This window comes from Neovison vison, chromosome 6 (genome assembly GCF_020171115.1).
Source record: "Neovison vison isolate M4711 chromosome 6, ASM_NN_V1, whole genome shotgun sequence".
Classification (NCBI taxonomy): domain Eukaryota; kingdom Metazoa; phylum Chordata; class Mammalia; order Carnivora; family Mustelidae; genus Neogale; species Neogale vison.
Genome location: NC_058096.1, coordinates 201,595,211 through 201,620,401, shown reverse-complemented (window position 1 = coordinate 201,620,401; position 25,191 = coordinate 201,595,211). Strand labels below are relative to the sequence as shown.

Here is a 25,191-nt window from a genome sequence, read left to right as displayed (position 1 = left end):
TTACAATCAAAATGAACTTCCAGACACATTTGCCAAGGTCCGCAGCCTTCTCCGCATTCCTGCCCATGTTACTGTGGCCGGCCCAGGAGCACCTGGCCAAGGCCAGACTTCTAGAGCATGATTGTCGACTCTCTGGAGTTTGCTTATGCAAATGAATTCATGAATTGATGCAAATGAGAAAGGAAGGAAAGGCCCTGTCTGGCGGCTTGGGCCAGCACTCCCTCCGGAGTCCGAGGCTCAGCAGACCAGATTGGGGGGGCCTTACCTATTTTACTGTTCAGTGTCGGGAACTCTGATGTTCCGAGAGCGGCTTCCCCAGGACTTGAAGCTCAACAGTCGCTGCCTTGCCAGGATGTGCGTCTGTGCGTTGGCCTGAAATTCCCTCTCAGTTTGGGTTTATGTTGTGTCATGTCCGAGACACAGATTGAAACGGACATTTCAGGACCATCAGGAATCTGATCAGGAAGGTGCTTCAAAACCTGCAGAGGGGAAGTTGCTTATTATAGGAGATGGGTCATAAGCGGTTGGTGTGCTGTGGGAAAAGAGTCCTTAAGAGACACTGGTCTTAAAAACACAAAACTGAAAAGCTAACAAACAAACAAAAACACGGTTCTTCAGATTTCAGCGGAAGTATCAGGGCCCGTAAAGAGAACAGTAGCCTGTGGGGGGAGTGGGGGTGTTCTCTGGGGGGAGGGGCAGAGCCCTGAATGTGCCCAGCTCAAATAAAGCAGATTTATTTTTAGGATATAGAGCTTTTTTTCTAGACTCTAAAGACTGAAAATTGTGCCTCATGGTCTGTGAAAAGGAATCAGGAACCAAGTTACATTTTGCTCAGTGGACCGTGGTCTCTCATTTCTGGTTGTTCTTCATGCATTTATTTTGCAGTTTATTATTGTATTTTTACCATGGAGGAGACCCATGCCCTCAAGGAGCTTACAGTCTTTTGGCAGAAACAGAAAATAAGTAAATAAAAATTTGAAATTAAATTGTGACAAACGCAATAAAGGTAATAAGGAATAGTGATAGAGAATGTGTGTGTGTGTATGTGTGTGTTGATGGTGTGTTAAAGGAAGATGCATTTTCTTATATTAGGTAGTGAAGGAAGACCTCTCTCTGGGGAGCAAAAACTCAGCTAAGACTAGAAGGATGAGAATGAGCTATCCAGGTAGAAAGTAGGGAGAGAAGGTGGTCTGGGTATAGCCACAGGTTTTGCTAGAGACCCAGAGGGAAAGGGACCTGGGCCATCTGCCTTCACATAGAGGTTTTCACATCGTACGCATTAGAAGCAGACATTTTCTGATTCCTGATACAAAATAGATCATGAATAAAATTCAAATCACGATTAAAAATTAAACAACATGATGAACAACATGGTAAACATATTCCTTATTCACGTAAGTCTTAATGATCAAATTTGGGGGCGCTCTGAGGCACAGTTTGGAATTTCAGAATATTGCTGGTGTGGACTTCTTCCGTATTGACTTTTTGCTCTGAGAGAGTCAAGAAATGTCCCCCCCCTTCCCTCCTCCTTGTTGCCGTTCACCGATATTGCCCCAGGGTGGATCAGTGAGAAAACCTTTCTCATATCGGAATCAATTTTGTTCAGTAAAAGCTTTTTATATGAAGTCTGGCAAGTGTACATTTTAAAGCTTCTGTTCTACTTAAGAAACCAAATTTTTGTCAGACTTGAACTCAGCTGGAAAGATGAGTAGATTTTATAATTTTTGCTATACCAGTAGATTTCAGTCTTGCTGTAGGCTTTAATTTAAAATTAAATTTAAAAAAAGGATAGATGGAGTCATTTCATGAAAACCTTAGACAAAGTAATCAGAGACTCTACATACTGATGGAAAGACTTTGGACAGCTGATCTGACAGTGTAGCGGGCGGGGGGCAGAGAGAGAAGGTGTGTGGACCAGAAACTCTTTTTTTTTTTTAAGATTTTATTTATTTATTTGAGAGAGAGAGTATGAGAGGGGAGATGGCCAGAGGGAGAAGCAGACTCCCCAGTGAGCAGGGAGCCTGATGTGGGACTCAATCCTGGGACTCCAGGATCATGGCCTGAGCTGAAAGCAACTGCTTAACCAACTAAGCCACCAAGGCACCCCAGAAACTCTTAAAGGACCTTATAGTAGTCTGGAGCTTTGAGGATTCTCTATTTTGGGCATGTTTGTGGAACTGTTTAAGGAAACTTGTGTTTACTTTCTAAGATGATAGCCATTTCTTAGGAGTAGCTAAATGTTGGGTGAACTTACTGGTTGAGGGCTTTTCTGAACTGTCTAATTATCTTTTACAAAAGGGTAACTTCCACTCAGTTGTCTGACCTTCTCTTGTGTCTGTGGTTTCTTAAAAATAATGAGCCTAAAATAATTAATACGCCAAGCATATTTTGGGGTGTCAGAATTTGCTTCCCAATACCCACATTCTAGATGTGAAATATCTTCTGTCCAAACTGATCCAAGAAATGACCACCTAAAATGAAGGTTAGGGTCACCTGGGTAGCTCATTTGTTAAGTGTCTGCCTTTGGCTCAGGTCATGATCTCGGGGTCCTGGGATCGAGCCCCGCATCGGGCTCCCTGCTCCGTGGGAAGCCTGCTTCTCCTTCTTGCACTCCCCCTGCTTGTGCTCCCTCTCTCGCTGTCTCTCTCTCTCTCTGTCAAATAAATAAATAAAACCTTAAAAAAAATAAAATGAAGGTTAATTAAGGAAACTCAGATGTCCCTTGGCACTTAGAAACACAGATGATTAGGTAAGGTGAACTCCCCAGCAGCTCAAAGGCTTGAAGGCAGCACTTGTAGGCCAGCAGAGTTTGAGGAGGGCAGCTCCTTCTCTACACTTCAAAATGTTTAGCCAGCGTGGTCAAGGACTGTTGGCTGTTGAAGAAAGAAAAGGCATGTTATTTCCCTAAGTCTTTCTGTTAAAATCTGAATGATTCTAGGCTGAAATCCTTGCGTCTATCTCTCCCTATGTATCTGTCTAGTCTTCCTTCTCTCTTTCTGTCCGTCTCCCTCTCTCTTCTGTTCTTGTCTGTTTGCATGTCTAACCCTCATTTCTGTCTGTTGTTGGGTGTTCTTCCTTCCTCAACCAGAGTCCAGAGAGCCTCCTTTCCCCTCTCCCGTATCCTCTAAATTGTCAGTCAATGAGAAAGCTCCCTCTTGCCTCCACAAATGACCAGTCTTTGGAGAAAGCACCACCGATCCATCAGACATTCCCACTGCCCCCATGCCTTTGCACAGCAAAGTGACCTAGCCGTTCTGCCCCCGTGCCTCTCTTGAGGCATTCTCTGCTTCCACTCCTCTTTCCGGATGCAGTACTGCACTTAAATCCATATTGAAAGGTGTTCATTTGAACAAGATGGGATCAGGAGGGAGACAAACCATAAGCGACTCTTAATCTCGGGAAAACAAACTGAGGACTGCTGGAGGGGAAGGGAATGGGAGGGAGAGGATGGCTGGGTTATGGACCTTGGGGAGGGTATGTGCTATGATGAGTGCTGTGAAGTGTGTAAGCCTAATGATTCACAGACCTCTACCCCTGGGACAAATAATACATTATATGTTAATAAAAAAAAGAAAAAAAAAAAAGAAAGGTGTTCATTTGATTTGGCAGAGGATGTGTTAACTCATATAGGGTCCTTATACTTATTTTCTATTGAGCCTTTGACATGTCGTCTTTGACACGCCCTGGTTCTACACACAGCAACATTTGGGTATGGCAATAGCATGGGATTTTCCTCTCTGGCCTGTGAATGTTGGCCTCCTCTCCATACTTGGCATAGTAAAGGGTGGTCTCACTGTGGGTGTGGCCCTTTAAATCTTGGTTAAGGGGATGTAAACCCAGTGGGGCAAAGCTTTTGACATGTAATTGTGGGCTTAGTACCTAATGGTGAGTATGTGGGTGGAGGAAGTGGCTACAAACTGTAAATATTTTGCACATGAAAACCTCACTTCTAGAGTAAAACTGTGTACATTAGGTTGAAACTTGAAATTCCCAATATAGGACTATTTCTGACCTATAAAAATGGTGATTTTTTATGGCTCAACCTAGTAGTATTGAATGAATAGGGAAAATGTGCCTATTTAAAGGATTCTCTGATTTCGGTTTCATTAAGGGGTTTATTCAAGACACGCCCGTGTAGCACATTTCCCATTCTAAGCATTTTGGTAGGTGTTGCGGTTACAAAAGGAAATTGATCTGTCCCCTGCCCTCTATCCAAGAAAGCCACACTCAACTAACTCTCCTCCAGGTGTCAGGGGTTCTGAGGAAAGTCTTTTCGTGTCTGAGGGCACAGTGGGGTGACCGTCTGGGTTTGCCGCAGACTGTCCTGGTTTTAACTGAAAGTCCCGGAGAATTGGATCAGATTACTGTAGGTCATGAGGGCGGGAGTGTGGAATGGCAGTTATGGTTCTGTGTTTAGGACTGGAAATGAAGCCCACCCCTCCAGAGAGAGTCAAGAAGCGTATTAGGAAAATAAAGGCTCTGTGAAGTCTCCGCTTAGAGAACTGTTTAATTTATTTAATCAGGATTTCTCCAACTTATTTGACTTTGGAACTCTTTTTTGTATTTAACATCCTGTGAACCTCTTTGGGTTCTCTCCTCTTTGTCCTTTGGGGAAAAAATTGCATCATTCTCCTTCCTAAAGTGCACATTATTGCCTTATATTATTAGTCTTATCCATGATTCGGGCAACAATTAGTATTTAAATAGCCCATCACGAGGAAATGTAATAATAATGCAATCTTGGGATTAAAAGGTTTTTCAGAAGGGTTGCTAATGTGCTGTGGCGGGTCGTGAGGTACCGCGAGGCTATTTTTTTCTGGCTGACATGCACAGAGCCTGGCTGGCTGCTCACCTCTTTCTGCAAGTGGGTTTTTTGCACCGGATGCTGAACCAAGTTGTTATGGAAACAGAAACTGTCTCCCCTGCCTGAGAATGGTGCCTTGCTAATAATTAGAGAGCATGGCTGAGCAAACTTTAGTGGAAATGATTAATCTTTGCAAAGCACAGGTAAGCCTAAAAGATTGAACAGGTGTTTTTTGGCCTTTGCACTGTACAGCCCTAGAAAATTTTAATTTGGAAATAGCCCAGCAAGTCCAGCCTTTGAGTTTTTCCTTCCTTCCAAAAGGAAAGCCACTCTTTAATATTATGGTAATTGGCCTTTAATATTAAACACTTTAAAGGCGTCTCTTAAGCCTGTAGAGTTTTTCAGAAGGTTTTGTCACCTTCTTCCAGCTCGTGAAAATGCAGACCACAACTCTCGAGACCCACTCAGTCCAACCATCATGGGGAGGTCCCAGAATTTGATTCTGTAACGAGCCCTCTATAGAATTTGATGCTTGCTTGTGAAAGTTAGGTTTGCTTTAGGATCGGGCAAACTTTCTCTATAAAGTAGAGAGAGAGTAGCTTAGGCTTTGCAGCTCTGTCCTTGTAACTTGAAATGATATGTAAGGAAACAGGCATGGCCGAGTTTCACTACCGCCTGCGTCAGGCAGTGGCGGATTTGGACCTCGGCTGTCATTTATGGACCGTTGCTCCAGAATCTTCCAAGTGCTGTGCACTTAATGGGACTCCTGCTTTCAAGGGTGTTTGTGCTAGAAGTCAGCCACTCGTCCAGATACCCCCCCTTCCTTTCTGGCTTGAAGACAGGCAGAAGGAGAATATGCGTTTGACGGGGAGTGGCAGGGAGGGAATCAAAACAATTTGCTGGTCCCTTGGGTTCTGATAACCACATTTGCTGACACGAGTTTTGGGGTGGGATAGGACTCTCCTTCACACCCATCTGGATTGTGGATAAGGTGATTTCCTGGTTGGGGGGCTAGCATAGAAGGGAACAGATGAACTTGGATCTGTTTTGAAGCAGAGCTTCGGGTTTCTCCCGAGGGAGGAGACGGGAGGTTTGGTGTTGGTGGGGGCTGGTTTGAGAGGGACGGTTTCAACTTCTTGTTCTCGGCCCTGCTCGCTGCTTCGGTCCCTTCTGTGGGAATTCCTGCTGTGTCTCTTGGACCTGGCCTTTGGAGCCAAGGCAAAGCTGCCCTCATCCTCAGAGCGATGCTGGACTTCAGGTAACATTGAACTCTTCTTTGAGAGTACACCTAAGGCCAGCGACCTGTGTTTCCCTTATTCCTTTCAAGTGCCACCCTGGCCTGCTCTGTGTTACATTTTTGCAGCTAAGTTTAAGAACTTAAAAGGCTTTCGATGTGGAAGGGGGCTCTGTTGGGTCAGTGTCAGTCCTGAGCACCAGGGAATGGACTCACCTTGCACACTTCCTTGTGTTGTGCGGGGCCAGGGGTTTCACTGTCCCAGCTGCGTCCATCCAGCCAGATTCTGAGCTCTCCTGCTTCCCTTGTTCCAGGATTCTGTTTTCCCCAAAGAGTTTGCTTTGTTTCAAGTTTTCTTTTTCTGTGTTTAAGGAAGAAATTGCTCCTCTGGACCACAGCCACGAACGCATGGGCTAATATGGCTCTCAGAGTGTGTGTCTGTTCACATCCCCGAAGCCTCGCTTCTTTGTGCTGCTGCAATCCCTTGCTATTATCTTATTTTCTGATTTCTTTTGAAGGGGTAATGATGGTGGCCAATTTGTGCATTTTATGATTTTAATTCAGTTACGCTCACACTGCAGCTGGAAACATAATGGCACACACACCTGAGTTGTTCTCTTTGATTCAGCCTTAAAATCTGTGGCCCACGTGATTCCAGTCTGTATATTATGGTGTCATTAGCTCGTGTCGCTTTGGGATGTCATTGTCATCGTGTGTTATCAAATACAAGAACATTTTCTTTCAGTATATTTGTACCCACTTCCAAAACAACTTTGCATTCACATATCACAAAGCGATTTGAAGACTTCTCTAGTTCATTGTTGTTTATTTTTTCAAAAGCTTTGGCTTTTATATATTTTTTAAATATGAAAATTTATGCTTTGCATCTGTTGTATGTCATTTTCTCTCTTGATTTTTTAGAAAAATGTCTTCTTTCCGATAGATTTTTACTTTCCATCCAGAAAACATTTACACAGTGCTTTCTATGGGCAACAAATGTTCTTCAAGTCATTGACACAGACGTTTTCCTAGAGGTTGTACCTTCTCCTTTGGTTGGTGGCCTTTGGGGTGAGCATTTCTACAACCTGGTGAGGGCTTAGGAGGCTTGGAGTCAGCAGTGGGAAGGGTCTGGGTTTTCAGTGCAACCCTGATTCCCTGGCAGGTGACCTGGAGCCTCAGGCCCCTTGTCTGTAATGGCAAAGGTGATAATACCTTTCTCGGAGGGTATCACACTTCATGCCTGTAAAATGTTAGCTTATGCCTGCCAGGGAGTCAGTGCCCTAGAAGCAGGAGCTGTTACCATGATAACGAGGAGAGGTGGATGAATCCTTTCTATCTGCTCCACAACCAAGTCCCTTCCCATCTCCTGAGGAAGAAATGCCATCTCTCTGAATATGCCAGTTCCTATGAGCCCTGCCTGTTCTCAACCGGGATGCTGTGATTCGTTACATTTTCAGCTTGCAAATTCAGGATCTTTCTCTGTGGCTCGCTATTTTGGGTATTGGACCCACAGTTATTTCACAAGAAGGATTTGGCAGAATGTGTTCAGTTTCCTCAGTTTCACTCCTTGTAACAGAAACGGTAGGTGCAATAGTCACATTTCATGGCCAGGTCAGTCTAGGGCGAGGCTGGGCAGGGGGTGTGGGGTAGGGAGTGGGGGCTGGGGACAGGTTCCATCACGTCAGCGATGGAGGCTCATTGGGCCCTTTTATGGGATAGTCAGCTTTGAGATTTCCTGCCTTCGGAAGATAATCCTATTGCTGCACTTCATTCTTCCCATTGTAAAGCTTCTGAAGTTTTTAGGAAACATCTTTACTTTTTGTTGTGCAAACTGTGCAACATGTAACAATGCCTTTACAAAGTTGATGAAGGACCCAAGACCAAACCATGGGGTGGGCGCGGCCGATCCTACTTCAGGCTCTTGTGATAGCTGCTGAGGTGGCCTTTTCTTAATTTCACCAGTTTCCTGTGGGGCTGGCTTCTTGCTTCTTGGTCCCAACATTTATCTTGAACCTCAAGAGTATGTTGTTGCTTGTGTAACTTACGGGCCACGTACACTCTCAAGTTTCAGCTCTGTGAAAGTGGTGGAAAATTAGGTGAAAAGAATTTTTTTTTTAGACGATTACCTTATTTAAAAATATTACCTTATTTCCGCTGATCTGTCATCTGTTTCCATGGAAATAGAATTAGGAGATAGTTTCTGACGATCGCTTTCGGGGCTGGCTTCTCATTCCCACTCCAGTTTCCATAGAGATGGAAGCAAACGGGTGAAGACAAGGTAGAAAAGATTCTATCAAGTGAGGAGATGCCGTGGAACTGTGGCCCGGACCTTCCTCTGGAGGTTCCTGTGTGCTCAGTTGGGTCATGAACTCTCTGTGATGCTGATATTTGCTGCAAGCTCAGGAAATACCCAGAAAATAGCCTTCACCCTAGCAGGAGAGGCTCTGATGTTTTCCACATTTCCTTTGTCTTCTAGAAGCTTTAGAGACAGCTTTGCCTTTCCTGGATACTTACGATTGCCTTCTTCTTCTTCTTCTTTATTTTTCTTTTTAAATTATTTATTTATTTTAAAATTTCTTTTCAGTGCTCCAGAATTCCATTGTTTATGATATGATTGCCTTCTTTTTAGACTCGTCTCTAGAGCAGTTGACATAATCGGGTATTACTTGCCTGGCAGTCTTGGTATCTCTGGTCTCCCAAGGCAGACAGAAGGAGAGAAACCAGCTTTTGTCTGCCAGGAGTTCAGCCTCCTTGAGTCCACACCTGGGCAGAAGCTTTCAGATTTTCTGTCTGCTTTAGTGAAGCAGACGCAGGAACAAAAAGGCGAGGTCAAGTAGCGCTGTCACAAACAGCCTATTGCTATTTCTGGGGGCTGTTCTGTTTCGGTTGTTTACCTGGAAATGATGAAATTACTGTTATGCTTTTACTTAAATTCAGTTGATCTGCACTTTGACCAGAACAGTTGGTCAGGAGCCCACTAACTGATACCATTAGCAGAAATTATCTGTCAAAAAAAAAAAAAAAAGATGTCTTTGAAGAAAACAGTTTAAAAATAAGTAAGGATAAAATGGGATGTTTGAATGGGCTTCTCCTCTTCTGGATCTTGGGCTTTTGGCTCTGGGCTACAGAGGGGCAGGGTCTGGGACCTTAACCCATGAGGCTACTTGGTGAGGGTTTGGTTTCCAGGATCTCTTGATTCTTCTGTTGGGAAGGCACTTTAGGTCCTGGTCTGGAAGTGTTTGCACAGCAAGCTCGTTTCTTAAACTTCCGCGTGGAGATTGGTTTGAGTTGCTGGCTGATGGTACCTGCACTGTGTCCCCCTGCATGGTCACCCCTTTTTGGGAGAGGAGGAGAGAGAGCAATGGCTTGAAGTGCTCCCCTGGGAGGCTGTACACAGGTCATCCCTGGGAAGGCAGTAACAAACAGCCATTGAGTCTAGTGAGGATTAAACTGCTTGACCCAAAGCAGGAATGCTAAGGTGCATGTTCTGTCAGCACCTTGGTAGCTGTGTGCACAGGACTGATGAGCAGAGAAACTGAGAAAGCCAGGCCTTCAGGCAGCCTAGCTCTCTTCTTGCTCCCCAGGGAAGCTCTTTCTGTAGGAACACTGCTGCTGCTCTTGGGGCACATGTTCCCCATTCTTCAACTTGGACCCAGGTTGATCTTGACTTTCCAGTTTGCTTGTCTGAATGGTCTGGACCTCCACTTCTCTGATGGCGGAGGAACCTCACCTCGGTGGAGTTTTGCTGAGGTTCTCCGAAGTTCTTCATCTGGGTCTGGTTGGGGCCCCTTTCAGACCAGGCCCATCTTTATCTGTGCCATGGATTTTCTTCACTTTTGTTTCTGAGAGGTTCTTTCTTTTCCTTTTCTTCCCATTCTATGTTTTAACTTTTTTTTTTTTTTTTTTTTTGGCTTTTTGTTAAGACTTGATTAGGAGAGGAGAAGGAAAATCATTCCTAAATATGGATGGAACGTGAAGAACAGCTTTAGCTTGGCACAGTGACTACGTTTCTGAGGCTTGGCCAACAGTGCTGGGAGCTGGGGAGAGTGTGGAGGTTCTCAGGTTAACAGATGGGGCCATGCCTAGGTGTGTGTGTTGCACACTTGCTCTCGGCCAGGTGGGATACAGAGTGTGACCTCACTTAATGCCCAGGACCTTGAGTGAGTGTGCGACAAAGACGTGTCCTGTGGGGGCATGAATGTTAGCATCTGCATTTCACAGACAGAGTGACTAACGCTCCTGACTGGCATGAGACCAGCTCTATAAACCCCAAAACCACACAGTCCCTGAAATATGTGAACTCACTTCTGAAGTGAGGGGCCCACCCAGGGCTCCTTCAGTCTAAGAAGGCCCCAGCTCCTTGTGTCCACAGCGGCTGCTCCCACCCTCCAGCCTCATGAGCAGCTCCCTGTGAAGCTATCGCCCTGTCTTCCTTCAAGACCCAGGTCATACGTTGCTTCCTCTCTGGTGTCGTCCAAGAACCATGTTTGCCTCCTGCGTCAGCAGGCCCGTCGGCTCCCCTGCTGATGTCTTGGGGTCTCTGCGGTCAGTGAGCCTAGAGCAGTGGGGTATGCCCTGCACTAAGCCTGTACTTGTCTGTCCAGCCTCCTAGCCAGGGAGGTCCTTGAGGGCCAGGCTGGCATCTTCCACCCCCACATCCAGCAGGTGCTCAGGAAATGTTTGTGGAAGGAAGGGACCCTATAGGTGTTAACTCTGAGTAGATTCTGGAAGCCGGCAAGCCATCTGATTGACCCCATAGTGATACACAAAGGCGGTTTCCTATAGCCCCTGCCCCTTCCACATATAGCTGGAGTGGTCCCTTTTCTCTGTGACCAGTGGATGGTCCTAGCCTAAGTGGAAACAGCAGAACAGCTGACACTTACAATATTCACCCTTCACTTACTATGTAAAAGGGTTTGATTGTAGGGTCATTAATCACGCTGTCAGGTAGAACATGAAGGTCTTATTTATTCTATAAGGGGGTACTTTATAAAGAAATTGAGCTGCAGTGATGAATAGGTATTGGACACCAATTATGTTGCTGCTATTAATCAAGATATTCATATTTAGCAGTAACAGCTACCGTGAGGGGTTGTAAAAGTAAATAAACTTCCCCAAGGATGAATTATACCATTTAATGATTAACATTCTATTAAGGACACTGGTTGTTTACAATTAAACTTTTAAAAAAGTAATAACTCTGCATTTAAACAATAGTTCTGGTTGGGCATACCGACAGAAGGAGACATTGCTAATTACTTTCAGTTAATTATAAATAAATTATTGGATTTAAAACGTATGCTCCTGTGAAAATCTGTCCTAGAAAGTCACATGACTTGCCTCAGTGTCACAGCCGATGAGCAGGGTCAGGATTGGAGCCCATCACCTTTAATTAATAATGTTTTTCAAGTGCTTTGCCATATTTACTTTGTAAGCAATTCTTGGGAGCTGGCCCGAGTTTCACATGCGTTTTATTGAGGAGGAAGTGGGTTGTCTGTGGACACGGGGGCTGGAGCTGATTCTTCTGTCCTTGTGTTCTGGTGTTAGGTGCCCCTCGGGGCATGAGGGGAGGGGAAACCGTGGATGTCCTGGGCACAGAGTCTGGCACATAGTAAACTGTCAGAACATGTGAGCTGCTTTTTTAAATGATGTTTTTAGTGGTTTGAAGCAAAGATCTAAATTTGGAAGCTGGTTTTGATACCTCAAATAATCCAGTGGGCTTGAAATGGTCGATAAATAAACCCTTCTGGAAATGTGTTTAGAGGCAACAATATTTATCAAACGTAGGCTTTATTTTGCCCCCAAACTGAAGTTATAAAGTAATTTTAGTGCAAATACTTTCTATGCCAGGAACTGATGAAAAATGAGGGTGTTTCGTGTAAGCCACTTAGCAGTACAACTTTCTCCAGCCGTCACGGAGGAGAGCTCATCAGCATTCAATAACCCCGTCAGACTGGAAGAGTCTATTTGCTTTAAATGAGATTTTGCTTGATTGCTATTTTTATTTTGAAAATCCAATTTTAGCTTTTTTGTCTCACATAATAATGAGTTTTTTGATAAATATTGTCACCCTTTATTATAAGTGTAAAGGAGAGGTAACAAACAGCTTTCTGCAATGAGACTGGGTGATAAATAAAATCAGATGCTGGGAATCCGCTTGTCCCCAGCGTAAGTAAATACATTCTTTCTTAATGGACAGAGGGGAAGAGCGTGCTAGTGTAACTCGGGAGAAATTTGATGCTGCCTTGGAAAATCCAGAGGCTGAAGTCTGCAGTGAATGCTCCTACCTTATTTGATTTAGAGTGGCTAAATTAGATAAGTTTCACAATTAATTCTGCTTGGGTTTCTGGTTACTATGGCTGAGTGCTCTTCGTAGGCTGGCAGTGCTTACCCGGGAAGTGGGCCCTTGGCGATCCCTTCCTCGCTGTAGGTTTCCTTTGGGATGGCAGAGACTGCTTATCGTAGCACAGGACAGAAAATAAATCCTGGAAGCCCCATAGAGCTCAAGTGACAATTCGAAAATAACAATCAGAGCAGTGAATAGAGGCTGAGACACAAATTCAGTTAACAGAGGAGCTAATCTGTCGGGCATTGGTAGGAAAGCCTATTTCTGAGTTTATTTCACAGCCCATTATGACAACAGTTCTTTAAATCACAATTCATCTCCATTAAAAAAAAAATAATCTACATGTCATTATGGGAAATAATCAGAGATGAAGCTTCCCTATTCTTTTCCCCCCCTGAAGTTGACCTTGTCCTCCCAAAGAACATTTTTGCACTGCGAAATGTAATTTACTTATACCCAACGAAATTGAAATAAAAACCACCACAGTTACCGGGGAGCAAGAGAGTGAAATTGGGTTTTGGAGAATCGGAGATTAAAAAACGAATTATTTTTTGCCGTTCAGAAAATAAATATACCCAAAGAAAAGCAAGGAAACTCCACCTTTCCATAGTAGTTCATACCCATTTCTGGGTCATAGCATGGTGTATGTTGAGGGTAATGGGTAGTCCTGGAGCTTTTGGTGGTCTCCCTCCTGGCTCAGCTGCGGGGACCGTGGATCCCAGGAAGGAGAGGCAGCTGCTAAGGGTCACATGGCTGCTCTGGGAGCAGGGCTGGATCTGCACACTGGTTCCGGTACTCAAGGCTCTTTGCTAAGATACCCTTTGCCTTGCTAGAGCTTTTCTTTTGAGGAAGCCTGTAGGGCTTTGTTGTTGTTGTTGTTGTTTGTTTGTTTGTTTTTTTATACCTTGGTGCATTGTGTTCTCTGTTTCTACGTTCACATTTACCGGAGTTTAACAGGAGCCACAAAATAAGAAACTCTTCAGCAAAGCCTTCCAGCAGTGACTGATGGAAGCACTTCTCTTGTCTTGGACTGACTTCCTTTCAGTTCAGGGAAATGCCTCAGACTGTAGAGTCACCTGCTTTTCTCAGGTCATCTGTCCTTGTGCATTTGTGATGGTCGTAGATGAGACTCCTCTGTCAGAGGTCAAGTTCAAAGGGGGCGTAGTTGTTGTGAGCACAAGAACATGTAGTTGTCAGTCTCTTTGAGTGCAGGACGCAAGTGTGCTTACAGAGCTAGGGGATCAGAGTGACCAGAGGTTCTGGCTAGTTGGGAAAAGCCAGAGCCCCAAAAGAGTCGGTCTGAACATTTTTCACACGCAACAGACCCTTGAGGGCAGATGCTGGGGCCTTGGCATTTGCTCCATCCCCAGAGTGTGCTAGGCGTTCATCCCTCATCTGAGTGGATATCATCCACCTCTGTGATTACTTACTGTGTACCAGGCTCTGTGCTAAAGCCTTATGGTCCCCCTCCCCTTCTCCAATTTCAGAGGCATAGACACAGGGTCTAAGAGTCTGTGTCACCAGCCCCAAGTCTGTATATCTGGATTCTAATTTGCATTGTGCCCTGTATCAGGAATAGGAGAACAGGGCATTTGTGCCCCCTAGCACAGTTGTCTCCCCTCCCAGCCTTATTTCCCCCCTTACCTTCATAGTCGATTCCTCTGTGAAATGAGCCATCCCCTGTGGAAGCTCTTTATGGTTTATACAGGTTATTATTACACCAGATGGAATTGAATCCATTTTGGGAGATGAGCGCCTCTCCTAACCGTGTTTCATGTTCTCATCCCTTCTTGGCTTGCATTTCTATTTTTCCTTTGATTGAGAGTAGTGAATGTGGGCGAGAACGGAGAGAGGTTTTCTCTGGAACTGGGATTCCGGAGTTTTCCAGAGCTCATAGCGGCGTGCTACAGTGTTTTTTTCTGTCAGCAAGATTCTGTGCGAGGTGAGAATCCCAGCCATTACCACCGGTTCCATTCAATGAGGAAAATGACTTTCGCGGGTGCCGTGGGGTGGAGACCATTCATGTGTTCACTGGGTATTGTATTCTTAATACACCGAGGGCCCGAGCCAGAGGGCCCCACGCCTTGGATGTGGGAGGGTTTTGTTTGTTTTCTGTTTGTTTTAATTTTTATTTCTGGTAGGTTCTATTCATAAATGTTGGGATTCTGTTCACAGGGCAGTAATGAGCCCATTGGTTTGAGAGGTGAAGTAATGGAAAAACCTGTTTCAGTACTACAAAGTTGTGATTCTTGTACTTTTTAGGTTAGTTTTTCCAAATGGCTCACTGAGTCCAGAGGTTTCCAAGCTATGTTTTATCCTGAACATAGTTTCTTTTGGATACAAAAAGAAATACATATGTTAGAATTAAATGGCTTTCTTGGGGCGCCTGGGTGGCTCAGTGGGTTGAGGCCTCTGCCTTCAGCCGGGTCATGTTCCCAGGGTCCTGGGATCGAGCCCCACATTGAGCCCCACATCAGGCTCTCTGCTCAGCAGGGAGCCTGCTTCCCTTCCTCTCTCTGCCTGCCTCTCTGCCTACTTGTGATCTCTTTCTCTGTCAAATAAATAAATAAAATCTTAAAAAAAAATTAAATGGCTTTCTTGCAAAAGAGAGGATCTTCACAAAAGGAGTTTTTTGAAAGATGACTTTGGGAAATTCTACTTTCTCAGTTTTTTTCTTGGCAATTGTGCATTTGCATATTAAAGTCTCTGAAAAGTCCTGAGGAAAGAAACCTGTTTAATTTTGTCTCCTGGCATTTTCCAATCTTATTTACCACCCCAAATTTTAATTTGTTTGAAGCACACCTCTAGAAATGGGGTTTTAAATACTCAGAAGTCAGTCACACAACATCTAAAGGTTAAATTATATTCGCAAGCCTTTTAGTCTAGGTATTCAAAGCCAGATCCTTTACAATAGGGATCAACAAACTTTTTCTTTAAAGGTCCAAATTTTAAGTATCTTGGACTTTGTAGGCTGTGAGGCCTCTGTTGCAATTCTGCCATTATAGGGTGAAAGCAGTAAATAAATGAATGGACATAGTTGTATTCCAATAGAACTTTATTTATAAAAACACAGGTGGCAGCCTGGATTTGGCCTGTTGGTCATAGTTTGCCCATCCATAGTAGATCCCTGATCTCCAATTACTTTATTGCACATTCTGTGCTGTCCCTCTGGCTGTAAAGCATGCCTTGATTTAATAGCTCCTACTCAGTCTCCCTCCTAGAAGCCTTCTTGGAGTCCCAGGACAGCTTGAGACCTGCCCTCCATGGCCTCCTCTATCATAGCCCTAAGGAATGTGCTGTCGTCACTCATTCCCTTCCCTCCCGTCTCTGGTCCAACTTCCAGCTCTTGGGGCAAAGACCTTTTTGCTCGTGTGTATCTTCAGCTCAGACAATGAGGACAGTGTATCAGGCACACTGCAGGACCTCCCTGGGAGCTTATTGGATAAATAGGGTGTTGTGATAGCTTGATACAGCGTTTTGTTTGGGAAACTCTTAGAGTTCATCGTAAGTACAGCAGGAGGAAATGCTCTTTCCCAACAAAAATTTCAAGTTTCCTCAAGGACATGGATCATTTGAATGAAGCTGGGGATGAATTTCACATCCTCCCAGAATATAAGCTTCTCAAGCAAAGAAAGGAAGAAATGAGGCTCCTGTGCACTGTGGTAAATTATGCATGTGGAACAGAAAAGCTGAGTGAAAATGATAATTTAGGGGGCAGTGGGGAAGTATTTGAAAGATCTGAAGGCGTATTTTTCTCCTTCTTTCTTCATGTATTAGAGATTAAGTGATATAGACCTTTTTCTCTTTTCACCCAGGTCTTTAAAATATTTTTTTCCTGGTAATTTCTCTTCATATTACATGACTGCTCTAATTACATCTCTAGTTTTAAGATAATAGAACTGCATTTTTAATGTGCTCTCTGCTGTATCTGGATTTATGAGATCTCTCCTTCCTTACACCTTCTGGAAAAAAATTTAACTGAGTTAATATTAAAATAAAGTAGGTGAATTAAAAGGGAATGAGCCTTTAAAAATCTCAGATCCAGCCCAAGTGCTCATTCAATGACTGTCCTCTCCATCTCTGAAATCATGATAGCCTCACTCTCACCTGCCTCCTTGATGAGAAGCTCTGCTGACTTCTAGGCATGGTTGTGATCCTGAGCTAGCCTGGTGAGTGGGGGGGAGGAAGGCTGGCCTGACATTCCCTAGAGTCTAAAGTGCCTTCATCTAGAAAAGACATCATGGCTGTCCCAGAGTCCACTGGTGGGAATCCAATAATCTCTCAGCATTTTGACCCCCTTTTGCTGCTGTCTCTAGGAACACTGCGGGGTGTAGTGACTTTCCATGTCCTGGCGAGCTGGGCGGGTCCTATCTTGATGCCACTGCTGATGAATAGGGTGACCTTGGGAGAGTCATCTGACATCTTGGCCTTCAGCCTCCAGATGACTCCATCTGTGTCTACAGTGATTGATTGCCCTTCTTGTTTGTTTTCGATGTTAGCAAATAAAACTCCATGTACCCAGTTGAATATTAAATACCATCATGTCTGTGTCTCACTTTGATCTTATAGGAACTAGGTAGAAGGAAACTAGAGATTTTAAAGCCTTGACAATTGAAATAATTGGATACCATTTTGTGTTCTTATAAGTCCTTTCTTCAAGGAGCTAATATTGGAATAAAGGAAGTAGACACACAAACTCAGAACTTCAGGGCTAGGGGATAACAATGTATAAATCACTGTGGGGGTGTGGAGGAAGGCATCACTGTGTGTCTGTCTGGAAATGGCAACTAGGCAGTCAGGAAAGGCTTCCCAGGTGAGGTCACGATTGACTTGGATGTTTAAGGAAGACCTGATGTTCACTATATAGAGGGGCAGGGTACCAGACATTCCTCACAAAGAAAGTAGAACTCCCAAATAACTGTAAGGTCCACTGATACAGCACCAGGGTAATAATGGGGTGGGGGGCTCGTGCTTTCCCAGTCAGCCACTTAGAAGAACATTTATAGCTATGGAGCATATGTCCTGAGAACTCATTATGTAGGTTGCTAAACATAGGTCATGGTTATGCTTGTTCCATTTTTTCCCCCATTGTTACATCCACTTTTATCAAGTGTAAAAGATGAACTAAGAAAAACTGGGAGTAGCTGCTGAGGACGTGCAGGAATTACCCTGAAGGAACAAGGCTGCCAGGTGACAGTTCAGCACCAAGGACAGCGACACACAACCCAGCTGAACCTAGCAAAGCCTCTGTTGATGATGCCATAGGTGTTGAATACAAGAATGGCATTCTTTGCAAAGAGTCTGTGTTTACCATGCACTCAGGACTGTACTCAAGCCACCTTTGACCATCTGTCATAGATTAGGATGTGATCACCCTCTGATGGAAGCCAAGTATCAGAGTCTACATTCCTTTGGTAAGGCTGCTTGGAGTTAGAATGAGACCATAAGTGTTCTCCTGCTCCTGAAACAAATGAAAGGTCATACTTGCTGTTTTCTGCCAGACAGTAGTCCCAAGATAATACTTTTACTCTCTATTCCTTTTCCAGGTCATAGATAATGGACAGATCCCAAATTTCCAAAATGGCTAGTTTCTCTGTTTATCAGTTGAGTGACATTAGTAGAGATATTAACCACCAAAATGTGTGGAGTGCCACTCATTTAGTTGTTGGCAGGCCACTCTGTTGTCATTTGTGGTGTTTGTCCCCCCAGCAACTTAAGATAATGGATTTGGCCTTTTACTGACTTTGATAGGTCAGTAGAATTTTCTCCACCCTTCCCTCAATACATCTAGCCTCAGCCAGAAGTGAAACCAAGGTGTCTGAGCCTTTGGCATGCCTCTGCATATTTTATTGGAAACCGTAGCTAATGGAACCCCTTTACATTTTACTTTGGAAATGAGGACTCAAACTTGTTGAAAGAATCCTTAGATTTTATGATCAGAAACTTTGATTTTTCCATTCCACCTGGCCAGGTTGTCAACTGGGAAGCCTTTGGATAAGGACTGGGTTCCCCGAAGAGACCCAGTGGAAAGTTATATTTGTATAATCATAGCTAAAAGGATTAAAAAGAGGCTTTCCTTGAAACCAGCCTGCTGATCCCATATGTGGTATCTCTAGTCCAAACGGGTTTGTGTCTTTAATACACAATTTTATATGAATATTTCAAAACAAGAGAGAATTGCACTCATGGACTTTTATAGTTTGGTGTAATCAGGACAGCTTCACGAACGTGTGTCCTGTGCAGTCACAGAGGGCCCCACACTGAGAGGGACCCACCTTTGCTTTAATACTCTACTGCCACCTTCTTGAAATTCTTCATCACTTTTGAATAAGGGGCTCTACATTTTCATTTCACATGCAGTTCCATAAATTATGAAGTCAGTCCTGGGCATAATCTAGTGAGGAAAGAGAATAACAACTAGAATACCAGGACCTTGTAGAGACTTGATGAGTTCTGAGTCCATAGAGGTACAAGGGATTTTAATAGATGTTCTATCCATTATAAAGATTACGTAACTGTTCACCTTGATAGATAGCTTTAGCGTAAGACCAGGGAAGGGTAGAACCAAATTTGAACACAAAGGCAGTTAGTGGTCTGTGGATCTCCAGCTGGCCTTATTCCTCACTCCCCCATACCTCCAACCATCTTTTGAGATCTAGAGCCCAGGAGGCAACAAGGAGGAGGAGTCCTCGCTCTCCCAGGGGGCACGCACTAGACCAATGTGCCATGTGAGGTGGGATGAGGGCTGCTTCTCACCCAGCTTTAGGAGGAAGTTGTGTGGGGCTGTGAGAGTTTGAGGTGGCCTGGTGGAAGCTCTTCCCACCCCACTGAGTGTGAAACAAAGGCAAGAAAGCCAGACGCCCAATCTCAGCAGCTGGATTCCACGGGGCAGGCCTGTCTTCCCTATTAGCAGAATTCAAGCCCTCTACACCTTCACCTTAGAAGTTTTGCAAAGGGAACTTTTTATTCTTGTGTCATGAAGGCTAATGCACACAGATAATTTTCTACTTTTCAGTCTTTACATACAGCAATCCATCCTCCTAAAATCTAGAGGTAGGTTATTACAAAGCGTTAGTGGCAGGTAAAGGACAAGTGTTTCTGAAAATCCTCTTCCCTGTAGAGAAGGCAGAGAGGTAAAGGCGGTGGATACAAGATTTAGGACCTCCTGCCAGTGCTTCGAAGGTTATGTTCTAGGTGAGTGACGCTTCTCTCAGCCCTTCCACTGGCCCCCGTGCCACTTTCCTCCTTCCTGAAATCTAGGGATTTAAAACCTCAAATCCTTATAACTTTGATTTTCACTCCAGCTTAAATCTCAAGCCTGTCACTCTCAGAGATCCCGTCTGTAGAAAGCTTTGAATGTGGACCTCAAAGTGATCCTCCTGGTGTGTTTTCTCATCTTTTTCACAATGACGCCACTGACAGTAAAAGCCACTGTGCTTCCAGGGAAAGCAAATTTCTTTCTTCCTACTCTCCCTGTAAGATCATATAGGATTCTAAGTAAAATGTTCTAGCAACATTTTCCCAGCATCTCTTATGACATCAGAGGTGTTACAGTCCAGCAGGCAGAACACAGGGTTAGAATCTGTAGAGCTGCTTTCGAATTCCGACGCTGCCATTTGGTAGTCCTACGATCTTGAACAAAACATTGAACCTCTTTGAGCCTCAGTTTTTCTCATCTGTAAAATGGGGACCACTATCTAAAATGACAGAAAGCCCTTCAAGGACTGTCCCTGGGACCAAGGCAAATAATATCAGAACCTGGTGTGGTGTGTGCTGCTTGACCAAGGTTGGTGGAAGCTGAAGGAAACGTTCCCTTTGTTGAGTTGGATTTGCCTCAGTTACAGTGAACCAACTCAGAGGCAGTTGTGGAGAACTCCCGTGGAGTTCACATCCTGCTTTGGGGAAATGGAGGGTAGCCCCAAAGCTTAGACACAGCAGCCATTCCGTCCCCTGAATGACAAACAGAATTCAAGCGGCTTCAACAAGCTGGGTTAGGGGACAAACATGTAATCGTCAATGTCTTTTTGTAATGAGAGATCACATCAGATTAATGATTTTAAAATGAGAATTGTTCTGCCTTCTGGCCATATTTAATGTTCTAACGCCTTTTTCTTTTTTTTTTAAAACATCATCAGCAATGATATTATCATAATATTACTTTGCTTAGTATTTTTGGTTTTATAATCATGCTGAACCATCCAAACCGTTAAATGGACTTCTAATCTGGTATCCAGGGAGCTCCTTGGAAAGAGATGGGCTGTTTTTTTGTCTGTGTTTTCACATTGAACTGACCGAGTATGTGGAACTGGGTGACATGGTCTCTGCCCGTGTGTGTGTGTGTGTGTGTGTGTGTGTGTGTTTAGTCCTACTCTGGACAGTTTGATTTTAAAGAGCTAGGCTTGGGAAAAGTTATGTAATTTCTCTGGGATTCTGTTTTCTGATATTTGGGGATAATGATGGATAATGACACCGGCCTCCACAGGGCTGTGGCAGAAAGGAAGAGAGAACGTAGGTAGAACGCAGAGCTGGAGGGCAAGGAAGTTCTCTGTAAACATGAACTGCTGCTCTTGCCAGTATTCTTGTACATGGATACCTCCTCTGCTGTTTCTACCCTGAATTTGAAAGTGGAAGGTTCTGGGATACATTGACATTGAGGGACTTTGTTTGGAGATTTGGGTTTATTGGGGATGTGACAGCTGCCTTTGAGTGCATTCATGTTCTCCCTGCAACTTGTCTTTAGAAAGTTGTATGCCATTGATGATGATAAAACCTGGTATGCTGTGTTTTTTTTTTTAATTCCCTGTCAGTCAGGAGTGCCAAGTGATTCAAGAGTGGGTGGCCCTTCATCCTCCCACTTCCAGAAAGTTCTTTTAGAGATTGCTTGGGGGTGGAGGGGAAGACTTCTCTTTTTAACATAAATGATGTGTTTTGACAAAAATATATGCCCGTGGTGAGTTTATGCTAAATGGGAAATGCTTGCTGTTACAAACAGTGGTTATTTTTTCTTCTGCAAAGAGGACTTGACACTTGTTTCCCCATGCAACCTGTGGGTGACAAGTTCTGACTGAGGCAGGGTGAGTGTGATCTGTACACACATCTCTGGCAAAGTCATGGAAACCACAGCAATGCCCAGACAGACTCCTGAGACCTACAGGAGTGTGCAGGAGCCCACTGTGAACACATGCTTCAGAATGTCGGTGTCTTAGGTCCTGGCACTGCCTCCACTGTGGGGTCTTTGGTTATGTGGCCATGGGGAAGTTACTGCCTTTTTGTGCCCTCTTATCTAAGATGGGAGAAGGGTATCTACCTCACTGGGATGTTGAGCTCTTAGGGTCTGACCGACAGTCAGCTCACAATATGTAGGAACTATCACTAAATTCACAACTGAGAAGCAGAGACCTGATGGTGGGAATATCTTCCAGTTGCCTCAGCTAGAAACCCAAACCCTGTTTTCTTTCCTGCATCTCTTCTACTTTATCTTTCCAACGTTTTGTCTGGAATATTTCTCCTGGCTGTTTACCATATGGAGGGGGCCCTTACCAGTTAAGTCGAACTGCCTCCTACCCAGCCTCCCTGTCTCTGCTTGTGCCTCCTCTGACCCATTTACCATATGACCACCAGGTTGCTCTGCCAGCAAAGCACACCTGACCTGGTCACTTAACAGCCAGCTGTTGTGGAACCTCACAGGACTTCAGAATCCATGGGGGAAGTCACCTAATCCACACATTCTGGGGCCTCCCCCACTGCAGACTTCTAGTTCAGCACATCTGGGTTAGGCTGTCCACCTGCTGTCCCAGGTGGTTCTGATGCATGAGATCTGGGCTGGAACACTGACCCATGAGGATCAAGTCCAAGGTCCTAAACACACTTCCTCAGCCTGGCTTATTTCTGTCCACATGCCTTTGCTAGGCCATCTACTCTGTTCCCTGCCTCTGCTTCCCCTTCCATCTGGCTTTAGATTTAGCTCTGAGAGAGACTGACACAAAGACGCAGTGATAATCATGGTGGCTAGTATTTATGGAAGCCTCATTGTGTGCTGGTGGAAGCTTTTAAAAGTAGTAAACCATTGGGGCCTCACAGCCCTCTGAGCTCCACGCAGTTCTTGTCCCCACTTCCACAGATGTCAAAAGTGATATGTCCAAAGGTGGGTAATGAGGAAAGGAGGAGACTGGGCTGTCCAGCTCTTAGCCAGGTGGGTGGGGGAGGCACCTTCTGTTGGCCAACTCTATAGCCCTGGCTCAGCATGTCAGCCCTGTTTCTGGAGACATTGTCCCCTGTCCCTCATGACTAGCAGATAGTCTGCTGGATGTTCATGCAGGTGAAAAACCTGTTCATAATCGAATTTGAGCCTCGAATCTAATCTAAACACACTTTTTTTTTTTTTAAGATTTTATTTGTTTATTTGACAGGGAGGGAGATCACAAGCAGGCAGAGAGGCAGGCAGAGAGAGATGTGAGGAAGCAGGCTCCCTGCTGAGCAGAGAGCCTGACTCAGGGCTCAATCACAGGACCCTGAGATCACGACCCTAGTCAAAGGCAGAGTCTTAATCCACTGAGCCACCCAGGTGCCCCTAAACACACTTTTGAAAGAAGTTTTCTGGCATTCCTACACACGGAGTTTTCCTGGGGCATGAACACCATGAGTCATCAGTAGCTCTTTGTGTTTTGGGGCAGTCACATCTCCGAGGACAATATTAATAGTCATAAAGACACATCCGCGTCCACCTGCACGGGGAGCAGTCGCATTTTTGGTGATTCCTAGTAGAGATACAAGCATTTGATTGTTTCCGTTTTTTAGTGTGGCTGTGCCTAAGTGTTTAACTACCTTAATACATAGTGCTTTACCATAAACCACTTGCCTTTGATTCTCTTTTATGAGACAGGTCAGGAATATTACCAATTAAAAAAAATATGTTGATATTATCTGAATTTCATTTCAGGATAGTAAAGGAGGTGGTGATTCCCAAGTGGTGATTTAAAAAGGGGGGCTTTTGTTTTATCAGATTAAGAATGCATAATCTGGCCTCTGAAGGGAGGGGTGGGCAATGAGTTCCCAGGACAGACGCCTGGACACTTCCGGGGTAGATCCTCACAGGAGAGTTGTTCAAATACGCCTTTGCTAGACCTCAGCTTGCCTCCTGCCTACACATCATTGCCCTCCCTGTTCTTTTTGAGATGTTAATTTGTTGCTCTGAAAATTATCTTGTCACTGACAAACCGAATCTGGAAGAATCAGCTCTTCTTATAAAGCGGTTCCTATGGCGTCTGCAGGGCTTTGTCAGTTGGTGAGTTATGAATATTTATGTCTCGGAAAAAATTCCTCATTTAAATTGCATTTTCGGTAATTTCCCACTTAATTTGCCACAGAAAATAATGACATTTCCAGCCTCTGCCCAGGCGAATGTCTTCAGAGATGGCCATTTTTGCATGTGGGATCAAGGTGGTATCGGGATTTACTGAATTCCAAACCCGGATGAGGGGCTGCTGCCTTGCAGTTGCGTCCGTGGAATAATGCAAGTGCCCGATACATTATCGACAAATGCCAGGCGTGATTATGGTAAATTAGACCTTTTGCATTATTTATGAGATCCACAGTAAAACGTGTTTCACTTTTCCCCATTAAAGTTTATATAAAACCTGTTGTGGGACTTATTAGTAAACAATTTTAAAATTTATTATACAAAGGGCCAAGTCTGAAAGGCTGTTCTAGCTCAGGTTTTCCTCATCTTCATTCATGAGCTGTTAAGGCAGAATAGAGTATCTGTTAACAGGGTTCGTCAGGTCCTGGAGAAGCTAAACATGTGTATGGTGGGAAATAAGTTCACTGCAGACCCAAGTCCGCCAGCCCCGGCCACGGGCACTTGAGCGTCTGCAGGATGGTGATGGCATCTGCCTCATGTCCTTGTCCCTTCTCAGTGCCCAGAAAACATGGTATGCCAGAACCCAGTGTGGAACCACCTTAAGCACTTTTTCCATTTCAAAACTTATCAGAAGCTCTTTTCATTCATTCGTGCACTCATCATTCATTGTGGTACCACTCTCCCCTCGCCCTCCCTGTCTGGTCTTACACTGATGTCTTAGGGGAGCCGAGGAGGAGGAGCTGGTGGATACAGTTCCTTCCTTGAGCTGTGTGTCATCACAATGGAAGTCATCACCGTGATGGCTTCCACTTGTTTCGGATCTTACAGCTTCAGAACTTCTGTGTGTGAGCATCTCTGATGCACAGGGCGTTGAGAGGAGCTGTCCCGTGAGTGGAAAGGGACCATTGAGGGACTGGCTGAACAGGGACGGTCACTGAGCCCATCCTTTCCGTATTCATTCCTCCATTTCCTGGTTTCCTGAACATTCTTTGGTGGGCCATGTCTGAAACCCCTCCTTTCCCATTTCCTCACCGTCTCCAACCTGGAGTTAAATGTGTCTAGCCTTTGAGGTGTCAGAGACCCACTTGAGAACCACTTTCTCTAAAGAAGTGAGAATCTTGGGTTTGGGCTTTGATTAGGGAAGTGATATTGTGTGTATCTTTGGACACCTTCACGATGAAAGTCAGAACAGCGTGTATGAAGTTCTAAGGAAGGAGAGGGACCAGAGGCTACATTGGTGACTCTTATCAGACTTTTCTTTTTTTAACCTTTAAGATCTAAAAAGCTGGTTCTGTTCTGTACCTGTGCATAACAAAGAAGAGGGGCCTTTTGTGATTCTTTGTGTGTCTTTGTCTTTGTAATACCTAAAAGAGCCTCCATCCTAATAGGCTCCTTGTGGCCCCACCCGAGAGGTCTCCTGCAGTGAACCCACTGTTGCCAGAAAGGCC

At 44.5% G+C, this 25,191-nt stretch overlaps 1 protein-coding gene across 2 annotated transcripts in view; it reads left to right on the top strand.

Annotated features, from left to right (window-relative positions):
- Positions 1–25,191, top strand: part of CACNA2D3 (calcium voltage-gated channel auxiliary subunit alpha2delta 3) — an 863,447-nt gene that overhangs the window by 48,593 nt on the left and 789,663 nt on the right. The window contains exon 1 of one of the 2 annotated variants that reach the window (XM_044253364.1): positions 14,285–14,326. The exons of the other annotated variant lie outside the window; for it this stretch is intronic. The gene's annotated coding sequence lies outside the window, so the exon portion shown is untranslated. Of the gene's footprint in view, positions 1–14,284; positions 14,327–25,191 lie in introns of those variants that run through there. 2 annotated transcript variants of the gene reach the window in all.